We start from the raw sequence: 17,001 nt of genomic DNA, 5'->3' as shown, positions 1-17,001 counted from the left end.
AAAATGTGCCATGAAGCCATTCAAAATCTTGATTCTTTATTCAGTCTATGTCTTATTCAAGCATTAAAGGGCCTTGTTTTTGATTGTTGTGGAAAACTAGAGTTGTCCTTTCTCACCAACTAGCTGCCAGAATTCCGGGGAGGTGTCTAGTTCTTGGTAGGTAACCCAGGAAGCAATAATCATAATGTCCCTTAATGTCAGGCCCTCAATGTGTGCCAAGTACAGACCTGCCTTATCTCACTGTTCCTCACCCTGAGTATATGTTCTGCTAATAAATATTTATTTGGTATTTGGTAATAAGAACCAGCTACTTAATTTGCAAAGTCCAGTGCAAAATGAAAATATAGAGCTACTTAAAAAAAAAAATCACTGGGAATTTCAAGATGGTAACAGCAGAGTGTTAAAGCAAGTGCAGGGCCTTTATGAGGATGGGGCCCTGGGGGAATGCACAGGTCACATGCCCATGAAACAGACTCTGCTTATAACTGTAACTGACATGTAGGGATACCAAATAATTTCCCCAAGATGACAAAGTCGATAAGCTGAGGGTCTGACTGCAGAACCTGAACTCTTAACAACTCTGCAAAACTGTCTCAAGCAAGATAGCTGGATAATGGGCGGATCCTCCAGCCTGCCAACATTCCCTGAATTGGCAACTCTGGGAGGATCCAGATCATCCCACTGAGGGGCCTTGGCCTGGCTGAGCTCTGAGCACTGCTCTGAAGGCTCAGTGAATAGCCTGGGTTCCAGCCCCTGGTGCTCAGCACCCAAGCCTGCACCTTCCGACTCTAGAGGCAGCAACTTCTGCTGAACCACACTTGCTTCATCTAAAAACAACAATAGCTACAACAGCAACAGCAATGAACAAATCTGCATATTTGGAAATGGCTTGCTCAGTTGGGCCACAGCCCTTCCCCGAGACCTGATGAAAAGGAGACCTGTGTACTTACAAACACACGCTCACTCACTCCCTCCAGGCTATGTTCCTAGCTGGGGTCATTGATCCCAATTGCTCTGCCTTTGCTCCTGCAGCAGTGACAGAGATCGTGTAGGGGTCTTCTGTCATTTCTCTTGGACTTCTTGCCCTGGGGGTCCCAATTTCTCTTTTACATTTTTTTCCAGGGTCCCAGATATTCCTATGCCTCCTTATCTCAGAGTTGTTGAGATGTGGAAGCTGGCTAGGCTATGGGCTCTTTCTTCACCTCTTACAGGGTGGGAATCTGGATCTTCACTCTCCAAAGTACAAAGGGGAAGGCTGCCACCAGAATCTCTCCTAACTAGACTCTGTCACACTTGTATGACACTTGGCGATACTTGGCACAGTAACAAATGGGACTCTGGTGTGAAGTCAGGAGGCTGCTTGGGCTTTTGTTTAGAAGGGGAGGAACACTGCCATGGTGTGAGGTTGCTGAGAGGACTGACCCTGCGCTGTACTGGTCATGGACAGTGCAGCAATGAGTGAGGCAGTTGCCGTTCCTCCCGTCCTGATGCTTGCAGTCTCGCAGGTAACATAGACAGCAAACAAGTAAGTTTTACAAACAATTACTTAATTAGAATTGTGAAGAGTTATGGAGAAAGGCAAAATGATTAGAGAGTGTACACATACATGGCTTTATCTAGTTAGACTTGTCAGGCATAGTCTGAAGAAGTAACATTTAAACAGAAACCTCAGTGAAGAATAGGAGTTAGCCAGAAAGTAGGCGGAAGGAGGTGGCTGGAGAGGATTCCTGCAAAGAAAACAGCAGCCCTAAACCAGGCACGTGCCTGACCCTGACCTCAGTGATGCCAGAGAGGGTCACCAGGAGAAATGCTGCTATAGAGAGTGACCACTTGGTTGAAAAAGGAATATGGAAGAGAATGGCAGAGAGAGCAAAGAAAGGACGACTGGAAGAGGGTCCAAAGGGAGCCGGGCTGGAGCGAAGGGCAGAATGCGGGAGATGGGGAGGAGCTGTGAAGAGAGGAATGAGACAATTAGCAACCCCATTTCTCAGTCAAATTCTAGGAGCTAACCCTAAACCCTCAACTGCAGGAGAAGTGGCCCTAGGCAGAGCTTGAAGCTTCCTGCTCCTTCCCACCAAAGGCACTGGTAGGCCGTAGCCTTCCACGGGAAGCACACTCAGTAGCGAATTATAACTCTCAGCACCGCTCACCTTGCATGAAGGTAATTGTGATTTCCCAGGTGTGCTGTGAGGATTGAGAGAGAGAATGTTTATAGAGCACCTAGCATAGTGCTTAGCATGTGGGAACATTCCAGAGTGTCTGCTGCTTCTAACATTCTAGAATGGAAAAAAATATATAAGCTTTCGCACCAGAATAAACCTGTTTGAAACCTGGTTGTTCCGTTCATTTTGTAATCTTGAGCTGAGTACTTTATTTCTCTTACTCCCACTTTCGTCATCTATAAAACAAGGACCATAAGGCTTACTAATGCAAAGATCTATGGCACACAGTTAATAACCATTCCTTCCTCTTCATTTGCTCTTAATTTCTTAATCTGTTTGTAAATTCAGCCTGTTTCAACATTTGAGGGAACGTGGGTCTTCCTGCAAGCAGGATGTAATTTGCTCACTATCCCTTGCAAAGGATCTTGGATCCAGCCTGGAAGAGGAGGAGTTCTCACATCTAGTGCCCACAGTTTGCAAAGCCCATTTATACGCATTATCTCAGAATCAGCTCAGAAAGGGGCCTGGAGGTAGGAGTTATCATCTGCATTTCCTGGAGAAGACGGAAGCTCAGAAACGTCTATTTACTCCTCCAAATCATTGAATCTGTAGCCCGTCTACTCTTCAGCTCTACACAGGAGAGCACGGCAATTTACCAGTTACCCGCCTCCAGAAAAAAAAAAAAAATGCTGGGGTTTACACTCAGAAAAAAGTTAAGTGAGTTTCCTTGAAAGGATTCTTCGGTAGAAACCAGTTTAGGGTAGATGTCGATTGGTAGAGGCGACAGAGAGTGGGGCAAGGGAGGTATGCCAGATATAATCAGCTTGCTATATTCAGGAAAAACCGAATCCAGCAAAGGCTAGAAAGGGCTAAAAGTGCCTGTGGGGACAGTTAGATTCCAGAGTTTTCGGCCACAAGAAGTAAACTCAGACACTCCTCCTGGCCCCTCTTCCTCCCTAGCAAGAAGAGCCTTCCTTCACGCTAACCCCTGGGGCTCTGCTCACCCTCCCACCTGGGCTTCATCCAACCCTACACTGCTCTTGCCAGGGGCTGGAGTGCTGGTGGCCGGCTCCTCCAGCTTGCCTCCATTGGCCTGAGTGCATCCTAGCCCACTCTGGATATTAGAGCATTCTCTCATTTGAAAGGCTCCTTTATTTTTAGTGCTAAATCAACAAAGCTGTTACTGTCATTTTCCATCAGACCGTCATCTTCCACGGATTCAAAATTACACTCAGCTGCAAACTATTGACACTCCTCTTAACAAAAAAATGGTTTTAATAAATCTTTACATTAGCCTATGAGATAAAAAAAAATCTTTACCATGAAATATACAAGTGTATAAGTGTTTTATGAAAGTTTTATTAACTTTACAAAAGAAAAATTGGCAGTGGACCATGAACATCCTGTACTCCTAACACGTGGTTATAAATTACATGTTCTTTCCAATAACATCTGAAAAAGAGACTGTAATTTAAATTTCAAAACCACTTGGCATACCTACTATATAGTGCTGACATGAAGTAAAAGGAGGAACTAGAGAGGCCCAGACAAAGAAGGGAAATATAAAGACGTCCTTAGCTAAAAAGCTGCTGATGGGTACAATCCCCCCTCCAGCTGGACAGGGATCAAGTACTTGCTTGTCATATCATTCAATGCACTGTTCAATCTGGGATTCTTCCTTTCAACAAAAAGAGAACTTAAGTGCTAGTAATCATCGCTTGCAGAACTTTATCTCCCAGATACCTTCTTTATGTCAGGATTTCTCAATGACCGCTGCCGCTGGCAGAGAGATCAAAGTTGTTATTAAACACAAATGCAAACCCTAGCCCATGCAGGAGGTGTGTGCGTGCCATGGCGCTCCTTCCCTGGGATGTAAACCTACCACTACCTTAGTGATTTTTCATTTTCTGTCTCTGCTTCTTAGGCTTTTAAGGAAACTTCCTGTAAGGTCTGTCCAATACAGGGGTTGGGATCCAGCTTTTCTTTGCAAGTGAGGGCTTCCGTGTCAAGAATATTTTGGGACATTAAGGTCACCTGGTAGGATTTGAAGAAACCCTTCCAGAAGTGAGCAGATGGCACAGATCTGGTGGTAGCCTGAAAAGTTCACCACTTTGGGGAAAGTAGGTATCTACCAGGATCTCAGCGGCACTAAGCCTGACTTCCAGGCAGCAGCATTGCAGAAAGGCATAATATAAATTTGTATAAGCCTGGATCCAAAGTCCAATTTTGCTATTTACTACCTGTGTGACTCTGAGCAAGTTACTTAACCTCTGTCTTCTCTTTGAGTCATATTGGTAATGTATCAAAGTCTGAAGCAGTCTTCTTCACCCTTCAAGCCCACCATGTACCCAGCCTGAAGATGGGGCCCAGGGCCACCCCTTCCAGATCCAAGAATTTGGCATCTGTTGAAAATGGCTAGTGAGAGGTGCAAAAGGGTCGTGCACGCCAAGACTGCCCTGCAGACATGCTTTCCCAAGACTTAAGATTTCGTGGTCTTGTAGTAGAATGATTTATAATCCTTTGGATATATACCCAGTAATGGGATTGCTGGGTCAAATGGGATTTCTATTTTTAGGTCCTTGAGGAATCGCCACACTGTCTTCCACAATGGTTGAATTAATTTACATTCCCACCAACAGTGTAAAAGTGTTCCTATTTCTCCACATCCTCTCCAGCATCTGTTGTTTCCCGATTTTTTAATGATCGCCATTCTAACTGGTGTGAGATGGTATCTCAATGTGGTTTTGATTTGCATTTCTCTGATGACCAGTGATGATGAGCATTTTTTCATATGTTTGTTGGCCTCCTGTATGTCTTCTTTTGTAAAGTATCTGTTCATATCCTTTGCCCATTTTTGAATGGGCTTGTTTGTTTTTTTCTTGTAGATCTGCTTTAGTTCTTTGTAAATTCTGGATATCAGCCCCTTGTCAGATGGGTAGACTGCAAAAATTTTTTCCCGTTCTGTTGGTTGCCGATTCACTCTACTGACTGTTTCTTTTGCCGTGCAGAAGCTGTGGAGTTTGATTAGGTCCCATTTGTCTATTTTGGCTTTTGTTGCCATTGCTTTTGGCGTTTTGGTCATGAAGTCCTTGCCTACACCTATGTCCTGAATGGTTTTGCCTAGATTTTCTTCTAAGGTTTTTATGGTATTAGGTCTGATGTTTAAGTCTTTAATCCATCTGGAGTTAATTTTGGTGTAAGGTGTCAGGAAGGGGTCCTGTTTCTGCTTTCTGCACATGGCTAGCCAGTTTTCCCAACACCATTTATTAAACAAGGACACGTGCACACGAATGTTCATTGCAGCACTGTTTACAATAGCAAAGACCTGGAACCAACCCAAATGCCCAACGATGATAGACTGGATAGGGAAAATGTGGTACATATACACCATGGAATATTATGCAGCCATCAAAAACGATGAGTTCACGTCCTTTATAGGGACATGGATGAACCTGGAAACCATCATTCTCAGCAAACTGACACAAGAGCAGAAAATCAAACACCGTATATTCTCGCTCATAGGCGGGTGTTGAACAATGAGAACACATGGACACAGGGAGGGGAGCACTACACACTGGGGTCTGTTGGGGGGAAATGGGGGAGGGGCGGGGGGTGGGGAGGTGGGAAGAGATAGCATGGGGAGAAATGACAGATACAGGTGAGGGGACGGAAGGCAGCAAAGCACACTGCCATGTGTGTACCTATGCAACAATCTTGCATGTTCATCACATGTACCCCAAAACCTAAAATGCAATAAAAAAAAAAAAAAAAAAAAAAAAAAAAAAAAAAAGATTTCGTGGTTTCATTCAAGTGGTGAAATTTCCAGTTTGCTACTGTCAAAAACCTGAGCCTCTAAGATATGTACTAGGTTGGGGTGCCATATCAGACAGCCCAGGCTGGGAACTAGAAAACAGTCCTGGGAGACCTTCTTAGTTGGGTGGTGGGTGGCACTGCCAACTTTAGCAGGGTTTCTGCATAGAGCCAAGCCCAGTCTTAGGAGGAGTGTCTTGGAGTCTTCCCATAGTAGAAAAAAAAAAAAAAAAAAGAATTTCCATTCAGATAAGGAACTTTTTTTTCTCTGTTGTCCAGGCTGGAGTGCAGTGGCGCAATCAGCTCATCACAACCTCCGCCTCAGATAAGGAGCATTTTAATCGTTCTTACAGAAACACCTGAGATGGGAGACTCCTGCTAACATAACTTCCTCTGCTCTCACTTGGTATGGTTAATTTTCTAATGCTTTTCCTTAGTTGTTGGATTCACTGATTAATTGAAATCAAATGAGGCCGAAAGCCCTGTGCTGGAACGACTTTGGATATTAGGTTATGTAGGGTCTAAAAGGTCCCATTTCCCATTACGAAAGGGGAATATGTGCCCTTAATGGAAAAGCACAACAACTTTTGACCAAATAAATTATTTTCTTCCAGTTCAAAATAAGTGATGGCCCTTACAAAGTAGAACTTGCCCTCCTTCCAAATGTGTTGAAGGAAAGTGACATGTGTCTTGGATGCAGAATTACAAGGACATCATGTTAATCTGATTGAAAGAGGTTGCATCACCCCAGATGAGAAGGCAGCCAGACGATGGGGGGTGGGGGACACGCGGCGCAGTGCCTGAGAACAGCTGTGACTGCATGGAGGTCGCACTCAGGACTAGGCAGGAGCTGACAGTGGCCAGCCAGCACTGCCCAAACTTCATTATGTAGAAAAAATGTACCTAGTAGCAAGATGCCGAAGATCTGAGAATCGGTGAGAAAAGTTCATTTGGACTGAAGGGAACTTGATTAATTTTAAGCCTGGTGTGTCACTACTGCTTCCCTGACTTAGTCTTCAGAATATTAATGAGTAGTTTGAGGAGAAGAAATGGTACAGGAGATGTACTTGAAGATGCAGCCCACTCTTCTAAATGATAATAGCAGCAACAACAGCAACAATGACAACAGCTATAGTGACATGGTAAAAGGCTCACGTTTATTGAGGGCTCATCACGTACCAGGCCCTGAGGTTGATGTGCATTGTGTTATTTATTCCTCATAATGGCCCTTTGAGGTGGCAATTATGTGTTCTTATCTTCAGCTTGCAAATGAAAACTCTTTGGCACAGAGAGGTAAAATGAGTTGTCCAAAGGCACACAGCCTGAGGTTTGTACCACATGCAATCTTCCATTTCCCGTGGCCTAGTCGAACCTGAACACCCACCACGTGTTCCACCTGCGGGGTTGACCTTCACTGAAAATAATCTCCAGGCTCGACTGCCTTCTCCCGGCCCATCTCAGGATTTGGCTAGGCATGTCCAGATGCTCCCTAACAGGCAGAAAGGGATTGGACACTGGTCTGGAGCTGTCCGAAGGGCTGAGCATATGTTAGGGCATCTGACCCAGGGATAGGAGCTGACATGAAGGGATCCTGATACCAGAGAAAGCCTGGCACGTGAGGATGTTACCCTCTCCCAGCTATCATGGGAAGGCTGACCTAGTAGGTGGGTGGGACACAGAAGTGGGGAAACTAGGCTGATAGTTGCAGTCTAAGAAGCTCTGGTGGGCAGGAGGTAGGCCCTGTTACCAGCCAGGGAAGCAGGTGAGAGGGAGAGGACGGGAGCTGGGGAGAGGAATGGAGTTCCTTGGTCTGAAACAGGCTTGCCAGGGTAATACAGGTCCCATGTTCTAGAAAGGGGCTGGATGCAGGGCAGAGACCTGTCACAGAGACTTGGAGCCAAGCTCTAAGCACAAATTCCAGCATCGGACCCAGATTACATGGTATAGGGATAAGCTGCTAGGGCACGCGGCCACTGACCCCCATGGAGGCACAAAGTCAGCAGTGGAAGAACTGCAAGAATGAATTAATCTTAATTCATGGACTCTGAAGCTGGGATCCAACAAAACCCTGAACTCATTCAATGAGGCTCTTTTGATCTCCCTTGCTCTCTCTCTTCATTCATTCATTAATACATTCATTCCATAAGTATTATCTGAGCAACTATTCTGTTACACATGGGTATAAAGATAAATGAGCTACAGGAGAGCTCCCAGTGTATCTACTAGGAGACAGTCTTACAATCAAATGTATACACCAGAAAAAAAAAAAAAAAAAAAAAAAAAAAAGGCCATAGTTGTGGTTTAGATGCAGGGCTATGAAAGCCTAGAGGAGGGAGCACCTGATTCTGCCTGGAGTCATCTAGGAAGGCTTTCTGAAGGAGGTGAGGGATGAGTGAGCAGAATCTTAGAGCTTAATTCTTAACCAGGTAGACACAGAGCAAGGAAGGTGGTGATTGAGGAAGAGGGGGCAGCTTGGGCAAAGGTACAGAGAAGAGAGAGCATATGGCCCATCTGGAATTGGCCTTGAAACCTGAGTGCAGACATACGAGGTAAGAAGGGAAGAGACTCTCCTCATTTTCAGAGGGGGAACTGGGCTCATGTGCCATGAACCAATGGTGAGCCAGTGCTAGCATCCAGGTCTCTCCACTCTCAGTGCCCAGCCAGCCCACTTTAGAGAGCAGTTACATTGCAGAAGATTCTTTGGTTGCAGACAGAACTGATGGAATCTCACACCTTACCTATGCCCCCACCGAGGTGAGGAGCTGAAACTGCTTATTTCTTTGAGCCTGAGATTATCATTACAAGGGGGAGGGAGTGCTATTAACACTGATCTTGCAGATTGGTCTGAAACATAAATGGAGAATTAAATCAGATAATGCTGGAACTGAATAGCTTGTTGTTAGTGGAGCTTTGCCATTTGTCTTGCTTTGTTCATTTGTTTAGAGGAAGATTAGGGTGACTGCACATGCCAGGGAGACAGGAACAGGGCTCTGGGACAGGGGCCCCACTAGGGAGGCTAAGTTAGTAACCAAGCATGAGGTGATCAGGATGGCGGTTGCTGCAAATATGCTGTGCAGAAATGGGGAAGCTTGTGGAGAAGATAGAATTTATTGAACACCTACTGTGTGCCAGAGGTGCATTAGGAATTTGATTTACATCATTTAATTCAGTCTTTACCACATCCTAGTGTTCAATTGGTAGGTAGCTGGATGGAGAAGGGGAACTGATGTCTATTCAGTGACAGCTAGCAGGCACCAACTGTTTTTCATTCAATATCTCACATATGCTTTTTACATACATGTGATATACACTCATATTAATCCTGTGGCAGCAATACTATTCCCATTCTGTGGATGAGGAAATTAAGACTGGAAAGAGTTAATGGCTTGTTGAAGATCACATAGCTACAGAGTGGGTAGGCTCAGAATTTGAACTCAGCTTTCTTAGATCCAAAGTCAGCGTGTTCGCCATCTCACTGGGTGTCAGATAGAAACAGGAGCATCTCGGAAGAAGATTTATTTCCTTCCCATAGTCATTCATTTTCAACACTTTTCTCTGCCCTCACTTTGTCATTTTAGGCCCTAACTCACCTTCCTTTCCTGTCTCTAGCCTACATCAGTCAAGACTTCACAGCCAAGCTGAGACAAAAATGGTCCATGTAAAGACTGGAAGCCGAAGTATGTTGTAGCTGCTCCAGGCATTTGTTAACTGGTTTTCCTTCCTGTGACTGGTTGGCATGTTGGTGATAGGGCAGCTAGCAGGGTAGGAGCTGGGCTTTTGTCATTAAGAAGACCTGAAGAGAAGAGACTAAAGGAGAAAGCAATCTCCTTTATGATGCAAAGCTCACACATTAAACTTTCTATTACTCGCCAACAGAGGTTTGCAATGTTCTATTTTCAACACTCAATCTCATTCTTAAGATGAAATTCTACTTGAAAACTCAAAATATAAAAGATATAAAAGAGATTCTGCTCTTGTTGAACTGGGTGTGGGGTGGTCTGAAGGCCTGACCACTGACATCCATTACCCTTGAACCCTCTCCCAGGACCTCAGGGCTTCATCGAACCCAGTTTGAAAACCGTAACTGTTCTGTGACTCTGAATCCAGAATGTACAATATATAGATAATTACTGCACAAGGAAATAAAATCTCTAATTTTATAAGGATGTCTAGGTCCTGATGCAGTGAAATTAACCCCCCTCACTCTTCAGCTCTTCAAAGGATAAAGGAAACTCACATCGACCAAGCACCTAGTAAGTACCAGCTATTTTGTGTACCTAGTAAGTACTGAAACATCACCCCAATTATTTGGGGTACAAAGGTCCTGTGAGGTAGGACTTCTCCAAACTTATGCCTGCATTTCTCAGATGACTTAAAGTCTAAAGGGTCAGGAAACTTGGCTCAAGGTCACACAAGTCAGGAGTAGCCAGCACAGGAATTCAAGCCACACCTGTTTATGGAAAGAAATACACTCAATCTCAATCCTATGCTAAATGTCATTTTGTGTTAAGGAGTATGCGGAAGGTACCCATGATCTGGAGGACCTCAAGGTACTTCCTTATAGCACCAGAGATGTGAAAGGGACAAGATATGTATAATATACTGTCACTTGTAGAGTACTGCGGTTGGAGCCAAGAGATTGAGATACTAGTCCCTCTGGCTCTGCTCCTGACTTACCAGACAAGGGACCTTCCTGTTCAAGTTGCAGGGTTGGGCAGAGTTATGGGTAGATGGGACAGTGCTTTGAAGACTTGTAGTTTCTGTGAACGGATGAGGGAACTTTGTTGGTTTGACTCTAAATAAGACCCATTGCTAAATCCATTTCTAACGATTTTACATTATTCTAACCAACTCTAAAACTGCACCATGTGCTACAAATAAGTTTTATGAATGTGCAGCTCCTATGGGCTACAGAAGCCAGCAGCAAGGAAAGAGCCAGGGAGTTGGAGCCAAAAAAATTGGGATGGATTTCTGGACCCAGCACTTGGTTGCTGTGTGACCTTGAGTCAATTGTTCGGCTTGCCCTTTTCGATCCTACGTTTCCTCCCTGTGAAAAACCCCATCTGACAGGGTTATCATAAGAATTACGTGTGCAAACTTGCAAAGCGTCTAATGCAGCCTGGCCAATGGCATGTAGTACATATAAGCACCCTTTCTCTTTCTTTTCTCCACTCTCTAGATAGAAAAAGAAATCATTAAAAGTAGGTGGCAGTTCCTAAAAACTCCTGTTCATACTTCAAAACCTGGATTTCACGATCCTTCCTTCAGCAAGTCTTCCTTGAGCCTCCACAACAGAGCGACACCACCTCCAAGTTATCTGGGGACTTTGTATTTGATTCTGTTACTCTTTGTTATAATATTACTTACATGTGGTAATTTCCTGTTTTTATGTCCATTTTCCCCAGGAGACTGTGAGCTTCTTCGTTTGAGCTTGGCACATACGAGTTTGCTAGATTCTTTTGGTGGGTTGTCAATAGTCCCTGAGTAACACCCACATCAACCCAGCCAGCATTCCACTGATGACTGAGAAAGTGGGATGGTCCTCCACCCAAAACTGGACAATTCGTTCAATCTGCTCTCCAAAAGAGCCCTGTGCCATTAGCCCTCTTTTGTGAAAAGCAATTCGGCAGGATCCTCAGGAAAAAAACTCTAAGACGGGTGTGTGTGTGTGTGTGTGTGTGTGTGTGTGTGTGTGTGTGTGTGTAAAAACTCCACAGTCTTTTTTGGCACTGAAATTCTTTCACCCAATATGACGAAAACATAGGGAAATGTCAAACACTACTCCAGTGGTTTGTTTTTTCTTTTTAATTCCTGCTTTACTGCAGTAAGAAACTGTCCCTTGTCAGGACTAATCTACAGAGAATGCTGGCAATGACTTTGCAATCATACGGTGTCAGGTTGAGCTTGGTTCTGGGACCCTGTGGCAAGCTTGTTTATCTGTAAAATGGGATCCTGGGTACTCCCCTTGCAGGCCTGCAATAGGGACAAGGGAGGCTGTGGATGCTGCATGCTTAGCAGAGTGCTGGCACGTTGCAGATCCTTTTCCGGTTCCCAGGTTACCTCATTATATTCTCACAATGCTCTATTGTATATAAAGAGCCATCCCTAAGTTCTAGGTAACTTGTGTTAAATTTAACTAAACTTGGCCTGAAGATGCCTCTGTACCTTGAGTATTTACATAACAAACTGCACCTAACTTAGTATGTAAACAGAATGAAAGCCTAATTTAGGAGTATGTAGCTGTGTCTCAGCCAATAACAGATGCTGAGGTTCAGCCAATCACAGGCAGTCAGCTCATCACACCACATCCGAATATGGCAAATGCTGAGCTGTGACCAGTGAAGCTGTTTCTGTGCCTCACTTCCGTTTCCTGGTTCTGATTGGGGCTCAAGTTGCAAACTGTTCTTTGCGCAACTAAACTTTGTTAAATTTAATTTGCTGAACTTTTTTTTCCCACACTTGGAAGTATTTGTAAAGTGCCTCTGTAGGTAGGCAGCAGAGCTGAGATTGGAAGTCAGGATTGCTGGACTGCACAGCCCATGGGAAAAGTGTCCCTCCTTCACAGAGAAGCCTGAGAATTCTCACTGAGATTGTTTTCTATAGCTGTGTAATTGGCTTGCCACAAATGCCCTTTTAACCCGTGCCCAGGTACCCCTTTTTGGGTCTCTGCTAGCTGCCCCTGTTCCCTGGCTGAGTTCAACAGGAAACTCCCTTGGACCAGAAGACAGGCCCAGGAACAGTTTTGTCAAAATAATTGAATTTGCTCGCTGCAGAGGCCAAGACCTCCCAAACTCTCCTTTGTCCTCATCATGCAATGTAGAAGGATTGAGGAAGTGAGAAAATAAAGTAAGCAACAGTGACTTCTGTTGAGTGTGAATAATGCAGCTGCAAAGCTGCAGGGATGGCTGTGCTGGGGCTGGCAGGAAGCTCGGGCTCCACAAGGAACATGCTGGCCAGTCATAGGAGCAGCTTCAGCCAGGTGGGCTCCTCCCCAGCAATTTCTTTCCAGGACCCCCTATGGAGCCAGTGAAATGAATACCCATACAACTGCTGCCCAGGCACAAGCTGGCTTGGAGGTGGGGGCGCCTGGGGCTGCAGGACGTGGTGGACACCATGGTGTGCTGCCCACCTCCCCTGGAAGACCAAGGCACTTCCTCCCTTAGTTGACAAGCTACTGTGTCCCTCTCTGGGAGTCGCTCTCAGCTGCAGGGTACTGCCCCCGCCCCCCTACACCATGTCTTCTCCCAAGAAGCACAGAGCCTCGGCCCATCTACTCATTTGAGACAACCTGGAAGGACCCTCTCAGCTCCACAGCTCCCCATGAGCTCTGCTGAGGCTGCTGTCCTTCTGCCCTGTCCTCTTTCTTTTCTCAAGTACACCTCAGTGAATGCTTGCATGCTAATCCCACAGTCTCAGCCAGCTTCCCAGGAGCTGTACCTAAGCTCAGGGAGAACTCTGGCCAGGAAGACTGAAAAACTTTGTTCAACACCCTGTTTTGTTACTAACTTGTTGTGTGACCTCAGGCAAGTCCCAGCCTCTCTCTGGGCCTTCAACTGCAAATGAGGCAATTCTACCTGAAGGTTCCTTTCAACCTGGATTGTCCTTGAGTTGGGCTGAAACATGAGCTCAGGGCAACTCCGCAAGATCTGGTCTCTTGTGAGTAGGGACCATGCATTGCTGCTTGCCTGTGACAATCTCAGGTAATTCCGTTGTTTCAATGTAATTGTTGTTAATGTCCCTTTGGCTCTCAGAACTGTCTTGGTTTGGATGATTCATATTTTGGCTATCCTACTGAAGATACCTGGGACATGAGAATGGAGATGCAGGCAGGAGGAGAAATCATAAAGTGCAATCAGAGGGTCTAGAATGCTGTCCCTGTGTCTTCTGCACCCTCTCCCTGGCCCTGTAGCACCAGAAAAGCTCCAGGCCTGCAGATTAAGCAGCTCTGCCTGACCCCTCTGTGGCCCTTTTGTTCCCTGGGGTCTGCAGATGGAGGGCACGCAGTACAGCCAGCCTTTATGGGAGCAGCAAAGAGTTAAAGCAGCTCCCTGAGCACCAGACGACAGCCTCATCAGCAGGCCCTGATTCTGATTAAACAGCTGTGCAGAGAGGTATGGAATATATGTGTGAGTGAGCCAGTGTGTGAGGGTGAGCCGGGTGGGGGAGACTGTTTGTAACTAAACATGTCTGAGAATACATGTGGCATGTGTGAGTATAGCTGAGCAAGTGCACACAGGCACATAGGTGCAGTTTTAAAAATGTGCAGTATGGACACAAGTGGGTGGCTGTGTGTACATATGCAAAGATCTTTGTGGATGAGAAGAGCTGGGAGGGGTGGTCATGTATGTGGGCATCCAGGGCAACTGTCTCATTCTCCAGGGAAGGAAACTGGGGTTCATAGAAGTGACTCTCTCAAGCTCACAAGATGACCTGTAAGTGGGAGTGAATTATTCTCAGCTTCTCACTTCTTCCTGCTATGTGACTTGCAGAACAGAAGAGTGAGCAAAGTCTGTTTTCCTGCCATGCTGTTGTTGGCCTTGACCATGGGACTTGTTTTGACCAATGGGATGTGAGTTAAGTGAGGGTTTGCCAACTAAATCTAAGATCTTAAGGGGCACCTTCACTTCTATCAACACCTTGAAAATTTGCTGCAGGGAAAGATGTTGCTCTCAGAAAGATGAGAGATCTGTAGAATTTCCTCAATGTAACGTCTAGAATGCAATGTCCAGGGTCAGCCTAGAGTCAAACCCAGCTGACCCTGAAGTGTAAAGCAGAGCTGCCACCAGCATTTACCTGCCAAATCACAGTTGATCTGCATTTATGTGACCATGGTGATAAATGTCTGTTGTAAGCCACCATGAATTTGAAGTGGTCTGCTATGGGAAATAGCTAGCTAATATATCTGGTACGACTGGACCTTAGGATATAGGCCCTGTACCTGGGTTTCTAGTTTGTCTGGGGTCACCTGAGCAACTAGGTCCCATCCCAGAAGCGGTGATTTAATTGGTTTGGGTGCTGGGCTGTGCTTTAGACATTCTAAAAGATCTCCAGGTGAATTTGAATATGAAGACAAGTTTTGGGACCCCTGCCATACACTATAGAGATGGGACAAGAGAGGTATAAATAAGCACAGGCTTGATGAAGCTTTAAACGACAAGCCAAAGAGCTTGGACTTTATTTTGAGAGTGACGTGGAACCAGTAAAGGGTTTTAAGGAGGATGAGGACATGTTTATATTCATGTTTTAAAAGGATCACCCAGGCAGTTCCAGGGCATTCTAGAAGCCAGGCCTTTATCTGGTTGGGCTGCAGGGTTTTCTGCTAACTTCTGCCTGACAAGGAATGTATGGGATATAGGCTTGTACCTGGGCAGTTTTTCTGGTTCAGGACCTGTTTCCTAAGTGCTCAGTACACATTCAGGTGGCCCCGTAGCTGCTAATAACGGTCTTAAAAGAGGAGCAAGAAAACAATCAGCAACTTTTTCCAGAAATTCCATGGCTCCTACCGGAATTCAGGCCTCACCACCTCTTACTTAGATTATTACATCCCCTCCACTGGCCCTGTCTGCTCCCCTTCCACACCGCCTTCCTCCATGTGAAGCCCAACTGGTCCTGTTTCTGCCCTATAGGAGAGGCAGCCCTGGCTCCCATTCCTATAGGATAGATGCACATTCATTCCCAGGCAGTCAAGGCCCCTCCTACTGCAGCCCTGATCTGTCTTTCTAGCTTCATCTTCTGTTGCCACCTTTCAGGGGCCTTTGCGTGAACTGAAACACATCTGTAATTGCCTTCCTCCATGCTTTGAACATACCAATCTATGCCAGAAATGTTCTCCTTTGATCCCTCCACCTCTCAAAGTCATGGCTGACTTTACAGCCTACTTAGGGGCCTTGTTCCCAAGAAATAAACATTCCTAGACTACCACAACCTCAGACAGAATGACTGCCTCCTTCCTCAGAGAACTAAAGCCTGTCCTTTGTCCCCTCTCATTTTCCATGCAGGCAATTGATATCCACGTCCCCTTACACCTTTCTGAGCCCCTGCAACCTGGTATCCCAGCTCTCCCATCTCCCCCAGCACCCTGACCCTAGCAGTGTCAGGCAGAAACGAGCTGCCAGGTACACGTTTGCTGAGTTGGCCTGACTGTCTTGCCCCATATCTGGGCTAAAGGGATAGCAAGGGCAGTGGGGCTGGCTCCACGCCCTGGAGAGATCCTCCCACCAGTATTCCCCCTCCTCTCTCCCTGCCAGATTCTCGGGGGTGCTCAGCCTTTGCTCTCCCTGAGGGCTCCAGACAAATGCATCTCCTGGAATGTTCCTGCCCTCCCTTATCAGAGCAAGGGCTGGGCCATTGACAGTTCTCTGGTCCACAGGCCAAAGTGTCCTAGAGGGTCACAGGCTTTATCTTGTTTATGTCTGTGACTTTTCCTGAGGCTCCTCACTTCTTGTCAGTGTCAGGGAGCAGGCCTGCTGCCTGGGATGTGTCTGGAAAGTGGCCCACTCCTTCAGGGCCAGGGAAGAGGACCCAGTCATTGATGCCGGTGGGGCATTCCAGGACAGCCTATGGGAGAACATGGTTTCTTCTTTAACCGCCTGTGATGACTAGTTCCTGATTTTTAAAAATATTTGCTGGGCGTATGAAGAGAAGAGAACAATAGCAAAAGAGAGGGAACCAAGAACTAAGAATCTCTGCTGTGTGTTTCCAACAGTAAAGAAAAATGGAAAGTGCAAAGGGCCTGAGGTAGAAACGTGTTTAGTGTGTTCTAGGAATGCAAAATGACCAGTGTGGCTGGAGTGGGTAGGGGAAGAGGAAGAGTGTTAGGAGTTGAGGTTGAAAAGGAAGAAGAAGGCAGTTCATGTAAAGCCAGGGTAGAAACTGTGGCTTTTAAACTGAGTGAGCAATTACATGACTCTATTGACTTTCCTAAAGGATCATCCTGGCTGCTTTGGGGATCACATTTTCCCCCTTCCTCCACAGTGGAGTCCTTTCTTCTGTCTTGTTTCCACCAGTTCTGTAGCATCTAGAATGATGC

The 17,001-nt window shown here is 45.8% G+C and overlaps 1 long non-coding RNA gene across 1 annotated transcript in view; it reads right to left on the bottom strand.

The window, feature by feature from the left end:
* Positions 1–2,474: 2,474 nt before the first annotated feature.
* The window catches only part of LOC141584750 (uncharacterized), a 43,342-nt gene continuing 28,815 nt past the window's right edge, over positions 2,475–17,001 (bottom strand). The window contains exon 3 of the long non-coding RNA XR_012517956.1: positions 2,475–2,715. This is a non-coding gene — a long non-coding RNA (uncharacterized LOC141584750). The remainder of the gene's footprint in view (positions 2,716–17,001) is intronic.

The sequence above is a fragment of the Saimiri boliviensis genome, chromosome 6 (assembly GCF_048565385.1).
Source record: "Saimiri boliviensis isolate mSaiBol1 chromosome 6, mSaiBol1.pri, whole genome shotgun sequence".
In the NCBI taxonomy this organism is placed as follows: domain Eukaryota; kingdom Metazoa; phylum Chordata; class Mammalia; order Primates; family Cebidae; genus Saimiri; species Saimiri boliviensis.
Note: the sequence above shows the minus strand (reverse complement) of the source record. Positions and strands in the feature narration are given on the sequence as shown.